Genomic DNA, 19,249 nt, shown 5'->3' with positions numbered 1-19,249 from the left:
TTTTTAACTCAATCTTGGTTATATGAGGGCAGCGGTACAGCGGTTTTGAGTCAGACCCAGTTAATTCTGGTTCAGACTCTACAGGGTCATCAAACTTTTAGGACCTTTTCAGCTTGACTGTCTCAGATTTGCCTGAATTTTTTTTATAGCATGGAATAAGATATTTATGAAGTTTTAGCTTAACATATCAAATACTTTCCAGGATAATTTTCTCTAAAAAATATTGCCCAGTGACCCACTTTTAGCATATTTTTTGCAGAATGAAATTTGAGGCTGTTTGAAAGACAATTATTCCATTATTATTATTATTATTATTATTATTATTATTAATATTAATATTATTGCTATTATTATTACTGTGACACTTTCAAGCATCTCTTCCAATACAAAAAATAGTTCAATAAGTCAGGTCATGTTTGAAATGAGAACTGATTCAAACATTTTTACCTGGTAAAATAAATGTCAAAAAATAAATAATATAAAAAATAAGCATGATGGGTAAGGTAACAGTTCACACCTACAAGCCAAGTCCCACAGCCTACAGAGTAAGGCTGTGGGACTCCTCAAAAATATATGACCATGCTAACAAATATATGCATTTCTGTTATTTTTGGAGAACCACTTTGAAACTCCACAGCTCTTTTCCACTTGGTTTAGGCAATCTACTAATATTTTAGTTTTTGTAGTACAACTTGTCAACAAAAATAGCTTTCTTTCATTTTTGTGACCAAGTATTTCATATTTAAAAGTATTCTATATGTTTTGCTTTGCATCATTGTGACCTCCAGCCACATATGGTTAAAAAAATATTTCTCATTGACTTCTGAATTATCAGCATTTTTGAAAATGTGTGCTGAATTATAGAACTTTTTCACATTTTCCCCCATATTTTGAACTACTTGTTGAATATTTCTGGTGCTGAATCAATGACATGAGAAATAACAGGGAAAATTTTAGGATTTTATTTTGTAATACTTCCTAAAATATTGTCATCCAAACATAGCCTCACATTTGAATGTACGAAACAGTGCGCTAACACTGAGTTGACCAGTCATTTTTGGAGAAAATGCCAAAAAGTGCTTGGTGTCAATCTAGAATCCTACAGATATCATCTTAACTACCCATAGTTTATGATTCAAAAGTTTCAAGCTAATCACAGATAGCTGAGCAGAAGGCCAGTGATGATCTGAAATGGAATAACTTTCGGTCACTGCGTCAGATCAGGTGACTGTAGAGTCAGAAATCCTTGCAGTAACTTGGCCCAGAGACATGATAGACTCCATGTTGATTCCTGACCAATCTTAGCTTTCTGTCTTTCACATCCTGTCACAAGATGTCAAAGAGAATGAGGGGCCAGTGACAGATGTCTGGAAACAAGACTGTAAACAACCATGTCGTCTGAAGCTGTGTGTGTGTGTTAATGATGTTATCGCTGAAAATAGCAATAAGAAATCTAACATCCCCTCCCATAAATTCTCCAAGCCTCTCAAAATTACACCGCATTTAGTCGTCATCAGTCATTTTAAATGAATGTGCGGCTCTGTCCTGGTCAGTGATTTCATCTGCCGTCAATACATCCTGTAACATGATTGATGCAAACATGTGCCAGGTGTTTGTATTTATCTTTGCTCATGGATGTTCTCATGTGTTGCTTTGTTGTGCCTTAGTCACTGTGTGTGAATTTGTTAAACCGCTGAGACAATCAATCTCTTTATCTCAATATAACAACTCTTAAAATTTACCTGGACATGGACTGAAAAACAAATTTTCTTCTGCAGATGTTTGGAAATTTTGCCATATTGGGAAAGAAACCTGCCTTAATTCTGAAATATCCAAGGTAAATGGATTTGATTGTCTCTAAGGATCCCACGGTCTCTCTGGTCATAAGAAATGACTGGTTCATGACTTTGATTGATCGCTGGAAAGGACAATAGCACAATATGACAACATAGAAGGCTGCCCGACCCCAGTGAGACATAGAATTTGTTTCTGCTATTGTATCCGTGTAGTGTAAGCGCATTTCCTGCCACTCTAGACTGATTGACCCACAGGTAGGGACAAGTTAAGAAAGCACTTTAAGTTGCCACTCATTCATCTTCTGTGTAAGCAAAACAGGCAAACAGAAAGAGCCCTGCTGGCTTCTCGGTTCTAATGAACCTAAATGGGTCTAAATGTCAGGGAACAACAGCAGCTGCTGGAGCCTGGCAAGCCGCTGACATACTGGTAATAGTTGACTGGCATATACAGTCTGCCACAGGAGCTGGGCAATTACGTGGGCAGACAAACTCCCTTATCTCTAATGAACACTTGCCGTCGCTTTAAAAGCTTTCACATCTGTCCTGGCGAGGAGGGTGGTGGGGCGGAGAAGGCGAAGGGGGGACGCCAGTCGTCTCTTGCAATCATGCAGTCTTCTCTGAACTGCTTCAGTAATCTGAGTCTTTTTCAGAGAATGTGGGCAAACAGTTGATCGGTACTCTGGAGGGTTTGTTAAAGGTGGAAAACAAAGTTTGGTTGCCGAGCTGTAATCTATAAATCTGTGTCGATCTAGCAGGCTCTTATTCCATGCAACAAAACAATGGTTAAAGTAACAAACACAGAAAACAACCACTAGTGCTTATCATGTGTGTGCATAATGTCGTGGTGTAAAAGCCAGATACTGTCCAGAACCAGATTAATACCAGGTAGGAATACAGCCACACCTTTCTTTGGACCAGCATTTTGGATATAGCTGATAAAAGTATTTTGTTGGATCATCCCAGATGCTAGTATATCCTGGTTTTCAGATCAATGAATAACTTCCTATGTCACTGATTTGTTAAGCGATTCAACTAGGATCCGTGACTGCAGATGAGATACAACCAACCAAACAGCGTTTGCTCCGTACTGTGACTGGGCCTGTGAGATATGGTGGGAATTTTGGAGTAAAGAAGCCAGCTGAGGTGGTTCAGGCTTCAGATTCCTCCTGGGTATCTTCCGTTTGAAGGTTTTCTAGACATACCCAACTAAAAGGAGACCCCAGGCTCGATCCAGAGGGATTACATATCTCATCTGGCCTGGGAACGCTTCGGAATCCTGCAGGAGGAACTGGAAAATGTTAAGTAAAGAGATATCTGGACCTGCCTGTTTAGCCTGCTGTCACCGCAACCAAATCCTGGACAAGTGGATAATGGTTTCTTCTTGTTGAACAAATCAGAGCTTTGTAAGCAAGGCGAGCAATTTTCGATAGTAGTTGTAGCTGCTTTGCTGTATCAGTAAAAATTAAAGATAGGAACAAGTCCATAAAAATTTCAAAAGGTGTGAATGATATTGCCGCAGCTGCACAGGTAGTTGAAAAATACCATAGTTGAAACTCTTAAATCAACATAATTGGCATGACCATGGCTTCCATTTCAAGGATAAGTGACAAAACAGAACTCACAACTGATTAGGGTAAAATGAAAAAAATCTTGATGAGTTCTAAAATAGAAATGTTTAAATTCAGGTTGAAAGTGAAACAAAATGTTGATTTGATTTTGAGGTTAAGACATCAACAAAATTCAGCAAAAATTCTGTGATAGTCAAAAATAGCATAACTTCTTGGCCACAAGAGGGCAGCACAACAAACTGTTAACACGTCACTTACATATTGTGAGGCAATTGAGCAAAATTTGTAAAACAAATTTAGAGTCATGTATGCGTCTGCATGTTTTAGAACCAAAGCATTGATCCCCCCCAGAAGCTAAAAAGGGCTGAAGTCATCAGGTAGGAGTGCCAATTCTCCGTAGAGTTGATGGAAAATATGTAAGTTTATCACTAGTATTAAACACAGCCTATTAATTCATTGTATCTTTACAAGTACTGATTAGTGTAGGTTTAACTCTAGTTAGATAAAAACAAAACTATCAGGGAAAAACAAAGGTATACCTCTAGAGATAAGTGAAGAAGTATGGCTTGTTGTAATTTGAGTGAACTGACCCTTTCAAGAACAAACACATAATTAACACATATTCACATAATCAAGCTGCTGGTCTTATCTGCTGCATGGTAGATTAGAGAGGTATTGATTCCTTACAACAGCGTCTGTGTTCATTTGCTTGCCTCATTCTGATTATGCTTGTCCTTGCACACCAGTGTGTAGCCGTTTCGCTAACAATGCCTCTTTCCCTTTCAAACCTCAAACTCTATCGGCAAACAAGGCACTTGAGAATAGACACCGAGGAAACAAACAAAGGGAAAACACATTAGCATAACGCCACTCTGACTGGTTGCGTCTATGTGCCTTACAAATTGCATCAGCTAAATCATTAGCGTGAATCAGTGCGGAAGCCTGACGCAGCAAAAATGAAAGGATGAGAGAGAAAAGGCTGAGCAGAGGATGATTATGGGGAATCTCAGAGCCGGGCCTATCTCTGGCAGCAGAGGAGAGCCGCTGGTGTTTATTCTCCATGAAGGCGGTGCAGTCCGACTGAAGGCTGGCGACAGGGCAGCGCCGTGTGATTGACTGCACACCCTGTGGAAATTATCACTGGGGGCTGCAGGAGTAAAGCAGAATAAGCCCGGTGCTATCACATGTCACCATCCCCGGTGCGGAGGAATACGCGTGTCACCCGAGTCTGACGGACTGTCTGGGCAAATGCGACTGTGGCGTCTGAGATAGCGAGGGATTACATTTTTCATTAAAGCTGCACGAGGCAGCCAGAAATGTTAGCGGAGCTGCACATCAGCGAGAGGTCACGTCGTGTTGTGTGATGTGGGTAAACTGCTTGCGGAGTTTACACAACCGGCTGCACAGCAAAGAGCACAAAGGCACAAGAGGGGTGAAAGGTCAGACGCTGGTCAGCCGGGAGTTTTCTCAGTCGCTGATAGCTCGGAGACGGCAGCTTTTGATTGAATATAACTTTAGAAGGTTTAAAACAGGACAGAAATTCGGACCAACCATAGGGTCAGTTTTTATTCCCCCCAGTGTTCTTCTGTGAAAATGAAAGCATACATCTCTTCAATATGTTGTTTAGGTTTTCATAAAACCACTTCAAGGGCTGGTTTATTTTCTTCGTCTGAAATCTTGTGTTGAAACTCAACATGCCAGATGTAACTGGTATCTCGTCCACATGCAGTAAAAAGCAGCTTGCTTCTTTAATGCTTGAGGGAAAGCACTGATGCTGGATTCCTAAAAATGTCATAATACCAGAAATGTCATTGTCTGTAGCAATACAGACAATGTGTTCATAAGCATTTCAGCATGTGAAGATTGTAAATAAGAAGTTAGCAACAAAAACTCTTTGAAGAATTTGAATTCTGTGAACAGATCCACATGAATGTCTTTGAGCAGCTTCGGAGAGTTTGAGGTGTTTCCTGTTTTTGTTTCGAAATTCTCTGTGACACTGTTTTCATTGTTTGTTTGTTTTTTTAGAGTATGACTTCTAAATATCTCCATGCACAGTTCTTGGTTTGTGTGGGTTTTTATTTCCACGTCTCAGCAGACCTGTTGCTATACCTGCACTAGTTGCCACCACTCCACATACTGTTACTGTCCAGCATCTCACCCACTGCACCTCTGAACTGTCCCTGCATTTAGTACTGCAGAAAACTGAGAGTTATCACATCATTCGGAGTTTTGGCATTTTAGTGTTGACAAATCAGTTCTTGTGGGATCCCCACTGCTACCTGTGTTTCTTTGTGAGGTACAAATGTGTTCAGGTTTGAAAATGTAATGAATTATCATGTTGGAATTTCAATGTGATGGAGAAACTCAAACTCTTTTGAAGAGATTTTTGTTCAACCATTTGTGTACCACTAATGGCATCTTCACTCAAAGTTTAATCGGACTTTAACTGGACCATGACTGATATTTGAATAGATGGATTTGTAGTCAACTTGATGGCTGCAGCTTTGGTATTTCTCACAGAAGAGTCATTAACCACGCCTGACGTACGTCAGCGGGGTTACTGCATTCGCTTCGGTATGTGGCTGGCTGGCTGGGTAAGTATGTATGTATGTGGCTGGGTATGTCCGGTCAGATATCTTTGCAAGTGCTGAAGTCAGGATAATCAAACTTGGCACTGAAGATCAGTCTAAGGTCCCCCGCTCAGTTGTGGAGTTAGAGGTCAGCAGATCAAGTAGGAAGGGAGATACGTAGGATGATCAAAATTGATACGGAGTATCATGCATGGGTGTGGTTCTGCCCTATACTGGGGGCTCGACTAGTTTTCTCTGTGAACCGTGGAGAAAAATATAAATTCTGTTCTTATTTAATTGTAAAGATGTCTGCAAAGGTAAAGATACAATAATTGTGTTGATTCTACCTTCACTCTTCTAGTTAGTGCTAAACAAAAGATGCAGCTGAAGTTGATGGGAACGTCAGAATGTATTTTGTGGTAGATTAAAGTGATTAGATGAAGAAAAACTTATGCTTGATAATGGTGCTACATTGGAAGTCCAAAGATCACCAAAGTAATTAACCATCACCCTTTGGAGATCACTGATTTTGGTGCAGAATTTCATGGCAATCTATACAGCAGTTGCCAAATTAGTTTGACAACAGCACCATTCCTAAATCCACCAACATGGTAAACACCATATAAAACAGGTCAAAATCAAACATGCACTACGCATACTAGGATATCAGTTACAAAGGATATAAAAATTAGTGAGCTGTTTTATAAGAGCGCTATTTTGGAATTGGTTTCAAGGAAGATACTGATTTGGCAAGCCAAAGCCCCTATAGGCCTGTAGCTTGTTACACAGAAAGCAACTCTGAACAATAATCTGGAACCTGGCTATAAAACAAATGAGTAAACAGTGTAGTGCTGCTAAAGGCTGGTTTTAGTTAAAATGCTATAAACGAGTTTGATACCAGTTTGAACCCTTTTGGATGTTTTCTGGATCCCACCTGGACTGCGGCTATAGTTGTAGTCCAGTCATGAGGAAAGAAAGGCATCTGTGACAACTTCTGTGTCTTTGAAACTCACTCAATTAATGTATATACTGTAAAAGTCTTAGAAATTTGGCAAGATTAAAGTCTGTAAACCTACATTTTTTCACAAGAAGCTGGAAAAAGATTGAGTGATTTATGTTTCCAACTTTTTTCAAAGATTTTGTGTGTTTGCTCATTAACTACAATAAGTTTGCATTCAGTCGACCACATTTCAAAGCATGCAATTCGTTTCTAACTTCTAGCTTCTGCTTACACCCAAGTCCTCAGTTGAGGAATGTAAATCGCTCATTGTTTGTCAAGGTTGCTTGTTTGACCACTGATTTTCCCAATTCTGACATTAAAACATTGTTGATTTCGACTACATGAAGAATTTCATTACTCGGGGTTAATTTTTACCTTCAACAACAACTCCCCTTGAAGTGATTGCTATGCAAATGGGTAAATAGGAACTTTCATTGTTGTATAATATAGCTTTAAACTGCAGATGAAAGTCCTGCAAGAGCTACATCCAGCTTTGTGGTTAACATCTGCTCATATGTTCTGCTTCATAAATTAGATTGGACAATCAGAGTTGGCTAATCCCCCGTAGACCAGTCTGTCTGATCGCTGGTGTCATATACCTGATAGGAACAGCTTGTAAAAATGATGCCAGCTATTCACCTCAGTTACAGGGTGCGTATAAAACTCAGGCACATCTCTGTTGATTGGACTGGCAGGCTTTTTTATCATTGTCTTTGTGATTTCAGCTCATAAATTAGAACAATGCTGATGTTAAATATTTGTCAGTGAAGCAGCCACTGGTAAGGTTTCGTGATTCTGACGGTGTCTGTAAATGTTGCTTTCACATTCTTTCTAAACAATCTCTGAGTTAAAGTGGATTGTCTTTGTTGGATCTATACAGTAGATGGACTCTGCTCTCATGAGGGATCAGTAAACTCAGCGGCACCTTTCACCAGTCTTCCACACAAGAGCAAATCAATCCTAAACTTAGACCTTTTAAGTCTTTATGGAAGCTGCCAAGTAATTGGCTGTCTCCAGTTATGAGTCTTATCCATATCTGCTGGGAGACTGACCATCTTTTATTGGGCCAGCTTTAAAAGGCCTTCGCATGGAGGACTGGGTCATGCTTCTTCCTCATCTGGCCGATAGAAGGACAGGAACCAGGACAGGCCGATAAAGTTGGACGCTGTTCTTTGATGGAGCCTCAGCTGATGGTGGAGAGCCGGACTGGGCTTTACGTGAAGCCTGTCACTTTTACAGCTGACCTTGAGCAGAGATCCTCCCAGTAATTTATAGCAAATAATGTTCGAAGGAGTCCCATTTCCAAGATTCACTGTCACTTTGCACTCAACCATCACTCTGCCTCAGAAGACAATCTGCACTCTTGACATGGCAGTCCCATAAAAAATATTGCCAACCACCTTGGTGTCCTATCCAATTATGTGAAGAGGAAATTAATACTTTGAAAAGCTGCTAGTTTTTAACAGTTATTGCAATTTATGCTACCTGTTTCACGGGCGCATTAAGATCGACTGACTGGAGACTTGAGGCATCATTACGTTCTGTGTGGGTGCTCAGAACACACCACCGTTTATTTCGACTGCTTGAACTATTTGGTAGTGAACCAAATCAGCACTAATCCACGAGTGAAATTAGTCCCCAATAAAGGCACTATTTCTTCTTCCTGTAAGTAACATTTGTTAAGAACTTCTGTGCCAAGCTATTTCAGGAAATTACTGAACCTTAAAAAGTATTTGTGACAAGCTGGTACAAACTAACATGCTCAATATGACCCACTGGGTTTGAGTGCAACAGACAGGGAGGGAAGTCGGTTCAATTTGGTTGTTTCATGGGATATGTTGACAGTTTAAAAAGCTGCTAATTTTTAACAGTTATTGCAATTTATGGTACCTGTTTCACAGGCAATTTGAGACCGACTGACTCATTACCTCAGGCATCATTGCTTTCTGTGAGGGTGCCAGGATGGCAGTTAGCTGATTTAATAGCTAATAATTAATACTGAATATTCAAATCTTCTCTAAGTATTGCTGCTGGCAACATGGGGAAATGGAAGAGAGGTAGTTCAATCATGTATCAGCTCTTTATTACTGTTGCTTGTTAAACACACAGACACCTTTCTGATCGGATGTTTTTGGCCAGTGTTGTGGGAGTGAAACCAAGCTGAGAGGGAACTGAACCTCCAGGTAAAGCTTTTGATTTGCCAACTAAAATACCTTTCATTGCTCACCAACTGAGATTAGCTTTCAGGAGTGACCAAAAGAATGAGATCTGGGCATGAAGTTTTTCATCAGTCATGTATGATGTTGGACCAGATTGTTGTGCTGAAAAGAGGAGCCAGAACCATGGACTGTAGAAAAAGATGGGAAAACTCCTAATGATTTTACATGTAGGTTTTCTGAAGTGTGGTTTTCTAGTTGAGCTAGGGGAGTTCACGATGCAACATTGCCTGATTCTGCCCACCTCCCGGCTAATCCAGAAAAAGATGGAGACTACGTTTAGTCGGAGAAATCCATACCAGTGTCTCTGGACCATGGACACTTGTCACTCAATTATCCATAACTTTTAGCATTGATACAATTTAAAGGGGTAACTTATTTAAAAACTCTCCACTGTCCATTTGTAATGAATGGGGACATTGGCTATAGAGACAAAAACATTTTTGTACCATGCTGCAAAAATGTTTTTCTGCTGTAAAGTTTGGCCTTTTAACAGGACGGTCTACCGCGATTGTTTCACTTTTGGAGCAGCTTCAAAAGGCCATTTGATGAACTGCAATCTTCATCACTTTGTGTTGCTTCATTTTTCAGCTTTGGAATTAGTACTCGTGCTGAACCTGAAGTCAAAACACTCTCAATTTGATCTTCATTGCTTCGTTACCTGTAATCATGAATTTTAGGGTGGGACTGGAAGAATAATGCAACAGATACAAACCAATGAAAATGAGTTTCCTTCGCAGGGATTGGACTCATTTTTAAGTCAACACATGTTGGCCACGTTGCAAGAAGTATGTGAGAAGCCAGGAGGCCCAGAGGAGTGAGACTTATTGGCCAGGGATATCATAAAAATGCAGGAGACCACGGTGTGCAGACATACATTAAAAATGGCGAGTGTGGATGTTTTGAAATATGTTATTCAATCAGGTGTGTATTGCCCGTTAAAAAACTCTCTGACATTTTTGAAAGAGCTCAGAATAGAGAAGCTGCTCACTGCTTTGAAAGAGATTGAGGTGATGCCTCTGAAGACTGGGTTCTCTGATCTGCTGTTTCACTGAGGGAAATGCAAGAGGCAGTGAAAACACTTGGATCAGCGCAAGGAGGGAGCAAAAGACATTGTGACAGACTGCTGTGACAAATAAGGTCGTTGGGATTTTACAGTTTGGCATTATTCCTTCTTGAAAGTGTTCTCAAATCCTACTTTCAAATGTCTTCACCTCACACTCACCTTGGCAGAACACCTCTGTTAGAACAAGCCCATTAAAAGCTTTAGCACTTTCGCACCAAATACCCAAATGTGCATCCACATTCCTCAAGATCATCCTTTACATGACAAGAACTCACCTTACAATACATAGTTGTATTTGAGGAGCTCCTCTGTCTTTCTAAAAATACTGTTACAGCTTTTTTTTTTCTTTTTGACCCAGAGGCAGGATCTGTATTGTTTTACTTCTCCTTAACCTCACTTTGTCAAATTCCTCTCCTGACACTTGTCGCTCATCTTGACAAGCTGTCTACCTTAAAATGGTTTTTACCCCGAGGCAGAGGGAAGAGGCATCTGTAATGACCCCACAGGTGTTTATTAAAACTCTGAACTGAGGTCTCCAGTGTTTTGTCTGCTGCACATTTAGCTTTGCTTTTCAGACTTTTCCTGCTGGTTTGCACCACTCTTACTGCTCCTGTAAGTCACTCATTCACTCACTATGTGATAGCTCACTGAGATGTCACACATCTCAAAATGTTGCTTACATCATTGATAAGCCACTTTCAGACACAGACTGAAGTAGTTTACATAAGCAGTGGTTGTGCTTTGGTAATTTTAAAACCATTTTGCTACCTAGAATGACTTTTTTAGAGTCTAACATGCTCATTTGCAGAGTTCAAAGTGAAGTGTGTGGAAAAAGCTGAGTGATTTCCAAAATGCGTAGTGTAATAATTGTTATTTTGGCACCAAATTTAGCAAACTTTTGATGATAATTTTTAATAATTAAAGCGTGAAAAGTCAAAGGATAAAACTAGCGTCATTCAGAATTTGACTTATTGCTATTAAATTCTGTGGTGAAAAGACCCAAACTAACCACTGATCATATTATGTAAGAATTTGTATCCAAAGCCTCTTCTTCTGTGCTACAGAGCTCTATCGTTGTCAGACTTATTAAAAATACATCATTAGAATCGCACTGCTCCACATTCTAATAAACTTGCACAGTTTATTTTGATTGCTAGAAGTAAACACACTTATCCAATACTGAAAATAGTCACCAGAAATGCATCAGGTTCTTCTCTTGGACAGCTTCAGTATGAACCACTAGGTCTAAGAGAAATGAGAAGGAAATCTGATGGTATTTGGACCATTTGGATTTGTCTTGAGTGTTGTTGACAGAAAAGTCCAGTTTATGGTCTCCGCATCTCTCTACACTAACTAATGTGAACTTCTTTTATAAACCACAGATAGCAGATAGAGAATGCACATGTGGTTCCATTTAAACTACAATATACTGTACACACTATAAGGTGCGGCTTCCGTGGATGTTTCTGAAAGGTGACTTTGTGTTTTTTATAGGATATAGCAGCTGATTACAGAATAGGCTGTTGTACCAAGCCATGCACAATCCTGTCCCCTAAAAAGGAAGTTTCCCTCCAACTAAACTGCTTTCTAATTTGCGTTTCAATGCAATTCTTCACTTCAAGGTAACACTGACACACTCAAAAAAGGTTCAAAGAGCTACCAAGTAAGTTTAAGCAAAATGTTTGCACCCTTTGTGGGCCTTTTTTTTTGTATTAAATTTCATTATCATTCATTTTTTACTTTTGGGTTTCACTCCTTGTTTGGTTAGGTTTAAGAGAATAACATACTTTGGTTCACATTTTTTGCAATAACAAGTAAGTGTTAGAAATTTGGATAAGTTTAGGTTTAGGTAAATAGTGTGATTTGAGCCCTTTCATTACATGTTTGAAGCTTCTTCTCCATCTCCAGGTTTATCAGAGTCCTGACTCATCTGCATTTATGATGGGTTAGCTGAAGAGGACAGGCAGTAAAGCAATGGAATTAAATCTTTAAAATATATTTGAAGCATGTTTGTGATTTTCCACAAACAAATGTAATCCAGCATAGAATACATTTGCCTTAAAACGTAACTGAGAATGCAGTGTAGCCGTTTAGTAACGGGGATGGCCAAGCTCTCTAAAACAACCTGCTGTCGGAGTTTGTTGTCATCCCGTTTGAAGTCCAGTGGATGAATACACCATGAAATTTCTGGAGAATTCAGAACTCCCCTTTCTGTTTGGGCGCTATCATTGGAGGGCATGTACTAATCAAAGCATAAAAATGACTGCTTTAATTAAAACTCTGATGGTGAAGTATAAAAATGTAGATGTTAGGAAAGGCTGAGCAAAAAGATTCTCTAATGACAAGCATTTGCTTTGAGCACAATTACTTTTATTGGTGCAGATCAGATCAGTCATGATGCAGGGTATCACAAATATGTGGCTGCATGTGGCCGTCCGCAGAGGCCCAGACTTTGGCAGATGATGAAATCTACAAAAACACTGGCAGCAGCACACGCACACCCAATACATTCGATGTGAAGGGCACTTCATATTCACACCAACAATCTGACATTTACACTCATTTCACTCTGACTAACCAGCTGTTCAAACTTTTCCCTCAGCTCTCTTTTTCCACTCCTGACACATCTATTTCTGTCTCTTTTTATGTGTGAAACAATTCAAAATATTATCATATTACACTATATTTTGCTCTTTCCTCTTTTCTTTGATGGTCGGCTTTTCACTCCATCCTGCCTTTCTGTTCGCTGTGTTGTGTTGTCATGTCGAGTCCTTCTGGCTGTCACTAAGAGCTCAAACTCCTGCAACTGGCGCCGCACATCTCTGGCTTTGATGAAACCAGCAGATCTCACCCATTAATAATTACAGTCCTCGGCACAAGGACATCTGTTTCCTGCGGCTGTATCAGCATATACAAAGTAACTTGATGCAAGAGGGCTAAAAGTGGACTCGTGTGGTGACACTGCAGTTTTTCACCGTAAGCAACCTCTCTCACTTTCTCTCCGAGCGCCGGTCTTGGCCACATGCCAGGTCATGTTATAAATTAACGCATTAGCAGTTTTGGTTTGCCTGCTCCCGTGGCCTGATAAAAACAGGTTGCAGAAGAACGAGATCCCCACAGCTGTGGAGGTGGGATAAGAGCCAGTGGACACGAAAGCTATTTGTCATTGTTAATTATTTGACTGCTATAGGTCCACAAAAGACATCCAAACTAATTAACAAACACAACTAGGAGAGCAGCAGGGGACATCGTGGACGCAGTAACTCTGGGGATTGCTTTGGACGTTCTTGGGAAAGAGTTTGACTCCACAAAACTGGATGACTTTATGAAGTAAACTTTCAAGTACTCTGGGAACAGAATTTGCGACTTTATAATCCTATTTCTAATCTCAAGAGAGATTTTTTTTTTCTGCTTGGAATAAAGATGAGTAACTTTAGGAGATTAATATACAGTATGTCATTGTGCACCCCAATTTTTTAAATTAGTTTTCTTTATCTGTATGAGAGGTGTCTGTTGGCATTATAACCACACAATACCAGATATGCACATTATCACTACCCTCGTATAACATGCTGCTGGTCTTCCGTATTCCACCAAAACAGCTCCAGCCAGTTAAGACCTAAGTGCTGAAGGTGTCTGGTGGTATGTGACACTAAGACTTTAGCAGCAGATCCTTAAAGTCCCATTCCCCAGCAGTCTGTTTCCAGGTCATGGTTTATAATCGATCGCTCCATTTTCTGAGTTGCTCGCTCTCTGATCTCCTTCTACTGGATTTTGGGAGTTGTGTGCATTCAGACTTTTGTTCACGGTTCCTTGCTTTTACACTGATGTATTGCTGACGTGGTGTCATCCAGTCTTCCTCAATGATGATCTAAAGGTGTTAAATGGATTGTGGCAAATGTGAGTCTGAGAAAAGTCACGCCAGATGTTCTGAACGTCCAGATATGAAAGGCAGCTTTTTGATCCCTAATTCCTTTAAGCCTACTGGATTTGCTCTGGGACATGCAGCACCTCAATGGTTCTGTCCTCACTGATGAGATGTTCTTTTTGTGGATGTGACTTCACAACCAATATGCTGACCAAACTTTCACCAAATGCAGATCCCCAGAAATGTCCACTTCCCATCCTGTTTTGGTAGACATTGTTGATGTTACCCCTGATCAAGACTCATTTGTGATGTGAAATTCTCCATGGATATCATGAAAAGCTCATAGTAATTGGCAAGTGGAGCTTTACACGGTATTCCAGCAGCAACATGAAAAAGTTGGAAGATAGTTGATACTCATCTGTTCCAGCCAGAAGAAATGAAGTAATGGCAACAATTTGGTCAAGTTTTGTCATAAATGTCCATCATTTGTTGTACTCCTTATGGATTTTTAAGTTACAAAATTAGCTCTCATCATCACTTCAAGCTTCTAGGCTGCAAAGATTCCTGTTGTTGTTTTGAATCTGTTTATTCCACATCCGCACTTTAGTAATTTGTGGACACTCCAGACTCCGTTAATAAGTTCTAAATTCTGTGCTTTGGCCAAGGACACTCCAGACTAATTATCTGCACCATGATAAACTATCCGGGAAACAAGTGAGCTCTGCTTGAACACCTGCTGCCAACTATAAGTTCAGAAGGTGTGTTTGTTTCATTGGTACAAGCTGCTGATAAATAGTAGAAGGAACCACACCCAGTGAGAGAATTAGGCTAAATCACAAGAGTTGGACCTTAGCACAAACACTGCAAAAATGCCTTTGTGTAACATTTGACAAATATCTTTCATTCAACCCGCTAATACTCTAAATGGTGCTAATTAATCTAGAAGCTTTTGTTCTCAAGGTAGTTTCTCCAATACTTGATGTGATTGCATGTAATAAAATCTGTTATTTTCACCAGCGGGAGCCTTTTTTTCATCATGTAAGATGCCCATCAGCACAATAGGCTCCTTTTAAAGGACTCTAAATAAAGAGCCACTGTGAAGCCAGGAAATGTGTTTGTCAAATTAATCTTTCTAATGCTGCTTGTAGTAATATCAGGCATGTTAGTTTTTTATTGTTTTTGCACTGTAAAAGTGAGCGTGTTGTTTCACAAGCATTGCTGATCATCCATCCTTATGCCTATCCTATTCTTCTCCCTCTTTTTCTGACGCTGGATCGCTTTATCTCCCTCAACTGCTGACTCTTTCATCCATAGTGCTTCAGTATCAGTGATAATGAGACTTAGTTACGGGACAAGGAGTCTGAGAACTCAACTGAGGGCTCAAATTAAAAGATAAAGACAGTTCATGTATGTATCGCTTAAAGGATTATTGCACTTAACTTTTGATCTTGTTGTTAAAGTTGCCACTGTCATTTCTTTCTACTGTGATGACAAGTCTAATAACAGCCCCTTTAAAAACAATCCATGTTAGCATTTTCTCATCTGATGCCCCCATGTTCTATCTCTTGACAAACACATTTGGGCTTACAGTTGACTAATGTGTTGCTATTATCTCAAGGTGATGCTAGTTTTACAGTCATGTAAAGGTCATGTTTGGACTACTTTGAAAGGTCAGCAGAAGAACTTTGGTCAAGCTTTGCGAGTGACCAACATGAGAAGAAACTGTGACTGATAGAAGAATATGGGAAACAAATAGCGATCTGGATTGTCTCTGTTTCTAATGATGAGAAAAGAATCCCCCCCCCAAAATGACAGCAAGGGCTGTGGAGGTCACTAAGCAACTGATGTCATCTCTCTAATCTCAGTGATTTTGCTTCCACAAAATGTGACGGGCCAAGAATGTGGGTTGTAAACAAACCCACACTTCAGGGCTTTGAGCTTTCTAATTAAAGTAATTTCAAGGTAAAACTGCAGTTATATCCACCCACAGTGCTTCTAGTAGCCCCCCATTGTAAACAGAGAATGGTGTGTGCACACAACGATAGGAAATAAAGAAGGTTCATAAACTTTGATGGTTGTTAACAACAGACAGACTAGGTAATAGTTTGAAAGTTCACCTTTGTTACTTTTTAAAATACCTTTTGGCAAATGAGGTGTTTTTGAAGCCACATTAACTCTGTCTCCCAAAAATTGCATTCCCATCAAAGTTAACAACATTCTCAAATACATTTTGACAGAATTTTAGTTTTCCACTCATTATAGTAATGGTGTGACAACAGAAAGGCTTCTGCTTTCAAAGAGCTGCACAGTGTGTTTTCAAAGGTTGGACAGGTGGTGGTGAGTTCAGTTTCATTTTCACTCACTGTTTGTTTTGGTCAGGGCACCAAACTACCCAGTTAAGTTTAGGGAAATATAATTTGAGAATTTCAACCAACATTTTCCTTGAAAAATGTTGTCCAACAGTTGTTGTAATGACAGCTGGAGAAAAGGAACGATGTGCCAAGACTTTAAAAGCTGATGGATGCTCCCAAAGTCTTTTGTTTGGCTGGAATCTAAAGAGTTTCACTTGAAAAACCAGCCACAGATGCCTCATCTGTCCATCCACGCTTCACAAAACAGTGTTCAGCACACACAGTGCAGCAACCATGATGCTGTAATCATGAGCATGTCTTCTTCTTCTTCGTTTGGAGAAAGATCTTGCAGCAGAAGGTGTAAACCGTTATATCTCTGGGCAGATGTTAGTCAGCCAACTGACTAAGGTCTCATCTGCACTAGTCAGACCATGAACCCCATTTGGATGGCGATATATGGGGCAAGATGTTATCACATGGTCTGCAGTCTGCTCCTCTACACCACACTCGCAGTGGAGGCCATACCCCATTTATGCATAGTTGAGCGGAAGAGGCCAACACCAGTTCGAAGGCGGTTAAGCCTGACCCAGGTGGGTCTAGGAAAAGATATTCCAGGTGGTGATGTGCTGGCCTCTGCAATGAATCCACAAAGTCTGGAAGAACTTTCTTTCCATTTCGTGTTCCATTTGCTGTCCATCCAGCTAGCTGCGTCACTGTCTGACTGATTTGCATTATTCAGCAGTTCCAGTGCAGCAGGGACAAATGGGTGTCTCGACTTGAGCTGCCGGTGTCCTCTAGATGGAGGAGAATGGAGATGGTCATGCAAAAGATGACCAGGTTCCAGGGTTAGCCAGAGACAATGTGGCTCTCTTGTGGCGAAGCTCAGATGGATGGATGCCGGAAAGTATATATAAGTCGTCCGTTGGTGTGGGACGAAGGCATCCAGTCACTAAACGCAAAGCATCGTTTATCGGCTTATCTACGAGACGAGTGTGAGCACTGCGGCACCAAGCTGGTGTGCAGTACTCAGCGGCAGAATATGAGAGGACAGGAGAGGCTTTCGGGGTGGTAAAAGGATAGACCCTCGGCCCGGAAAGCAAAGAGGTGATGAGCATGTGATGTGTGATTACGCTGCTGAATAATTCGACTTGCTCACTCCATAAGAAGCGCCAATGGGCTCTGTGAAAGATATGAGTAGAATCACAAAATATATCCATCTACACTGAGAAATATTCATCAGTTTAGGAAATCACACATTTTTAACATATCTAAAGGATTGTAAATGGAATTTACTTTGTGTGTTCTGTTGATAATAGAAATAATAATGCCATATCTTTTGAATATACTGTTGAATCTGTCATATAAACCAGGTTTAGAGTGACCTGAGAAATCCAACAGTGTTTGCAAAATGGGCCCCGTGAATTTAAGAGTTCTAATAATAATTTGTAATCTTGTTTCCAGTGATGTTTGTAATGTACTGTAGAAATTGAGTGACGCATAGCCCTAACGGAAGCAGCTCAAGCAATGAAGTAAAGGCAGACTGTGAGGAAGCTACTTATTCTTTGCTTGAGGGTTGGGCCAAACTAGCTGTAAATATAAAAAAAATTCTACCAAAGGTACCCGAAAAAATGTATGTTAAAAGAAAGTGGAAAATGTAACTCTGAAAACTGTAAACTAAATAAATAAATAGAATAGAGGTGAATAATAATAAGTAATGGCGGAAAAAATTATTGTATTTTTAGCTGTTTTAAATAGAGTAAAATGGTGATTTTTGATGTGGACATTATTTACAGTTTTGGCCTGTTTTTTTAATGCTAAGTAAAATTACAGTAAATTGTTAAAAAGTTACAGTTAAAAATGTTTTTTAAAATGTTATTTTGTATGATGTATGTAATTATGCAAATATGTTACATGGTGATGTAGATAAGTTGCAGAAGACAAACCTGGAGTAAAAATGAGAACTCAGGCAGCGCATTGTTTTCTGTCACTTTGCTTTGCACACTTTTTACATGCATGAAACAGCTGTAAAACACACTAAAGGAAACATTAAAAACTCAAAAACATAATATGGGCCCTTTAAAACAACTGCTAGCTGCAGCAAACCAAACAATACATTTTCTATCCATAAAACCGAAAATAGTGAGGTGAACAACACTTCATGCAGGAGCAGCAGAGTCGGCTGATAATTCTCTCTGGTTTTGTCACTATGAATGACCTTTTTGCATGACATTGTTATTGGAGCCACTGTAAATATAAAATATTTAGAAGTGCAGCTTTGAAACCTGTCTGATGACTCTTGTCCCGTGGGAACACTTCTTAGCAATGCCAGCAGATCTCAGTATTAGCTAAGCCTATGAAAGTCAAGCCTGAGTTATAATCAACTGAATTATCCAACAAGTTAAAGCTTGACTGTGCACTTATTAGAACTGAACAACAGGATGAGTAGAGGAAAATAGACAGACAGTTAGAGGGGGAAAGAAGCAGACAAGCAGATATGTAGAGACCCAGATATCAACGCAGCATCAGAGGGTGTGAAAAAAAGCCGTTATCTCCTTTTGACTAACATTGTGCTCCAGCCACGGGGAATCCTGCTCTCTCCCCACTTCTGTTCTGTTTCATCCAAGTACGACGGTGCTGTTAATAATTAGAGAGGAGGTGTAAGACGCCGCTGATTCACCAGCAGAGCAATCTGTTGCACGCAGAGCTGTCTCATTTAAATAATTAAAATGAATCCATTCTTGTGCATATTTACATAAATTAAATGAATATTTGTTCTGCGAGGCTTGGCAAACACATTCCTGTCACCGCCATGTG

The 19,249-nt window shown here is 39.9% G+C and overlaps 1 protein-coding gene across 2 annotated transcripts in view; it reads left to right on the top strand.

Annotated features, from left to right (window-relative positions):
- LOC110970970 (heparan sulfate glucosamine 3-O-sulfotransferase 5) overlaps positions 1-19,249 on the top strand; it is a 121,466-nt gene that overhangs the window by 36,441 nt on the left and 65,776 nt on the right. The window lies entirely within an intron of this gene.

Source organism: Acanthochromis polyacanthus, chromosome 16, assembly GCF_021347895.1.
Source record: "Acanthochromis polyacanthus isolate Apoly-LR-REF ecotype Palm Island chromosome 16, KAUST_Apoly_ChrSc, whole genome shotgun sequence".
NCBI lineage: Eukaryota > Metazoa > Chordata > Actinopteri > Pomacentridae > Acanthochromis > Acanthochromis polyacanthus.
Note: the sequence above shows the minus strand (reverse complement) of the source record. Positions and strands in the feature narration are given on the sequence as shown.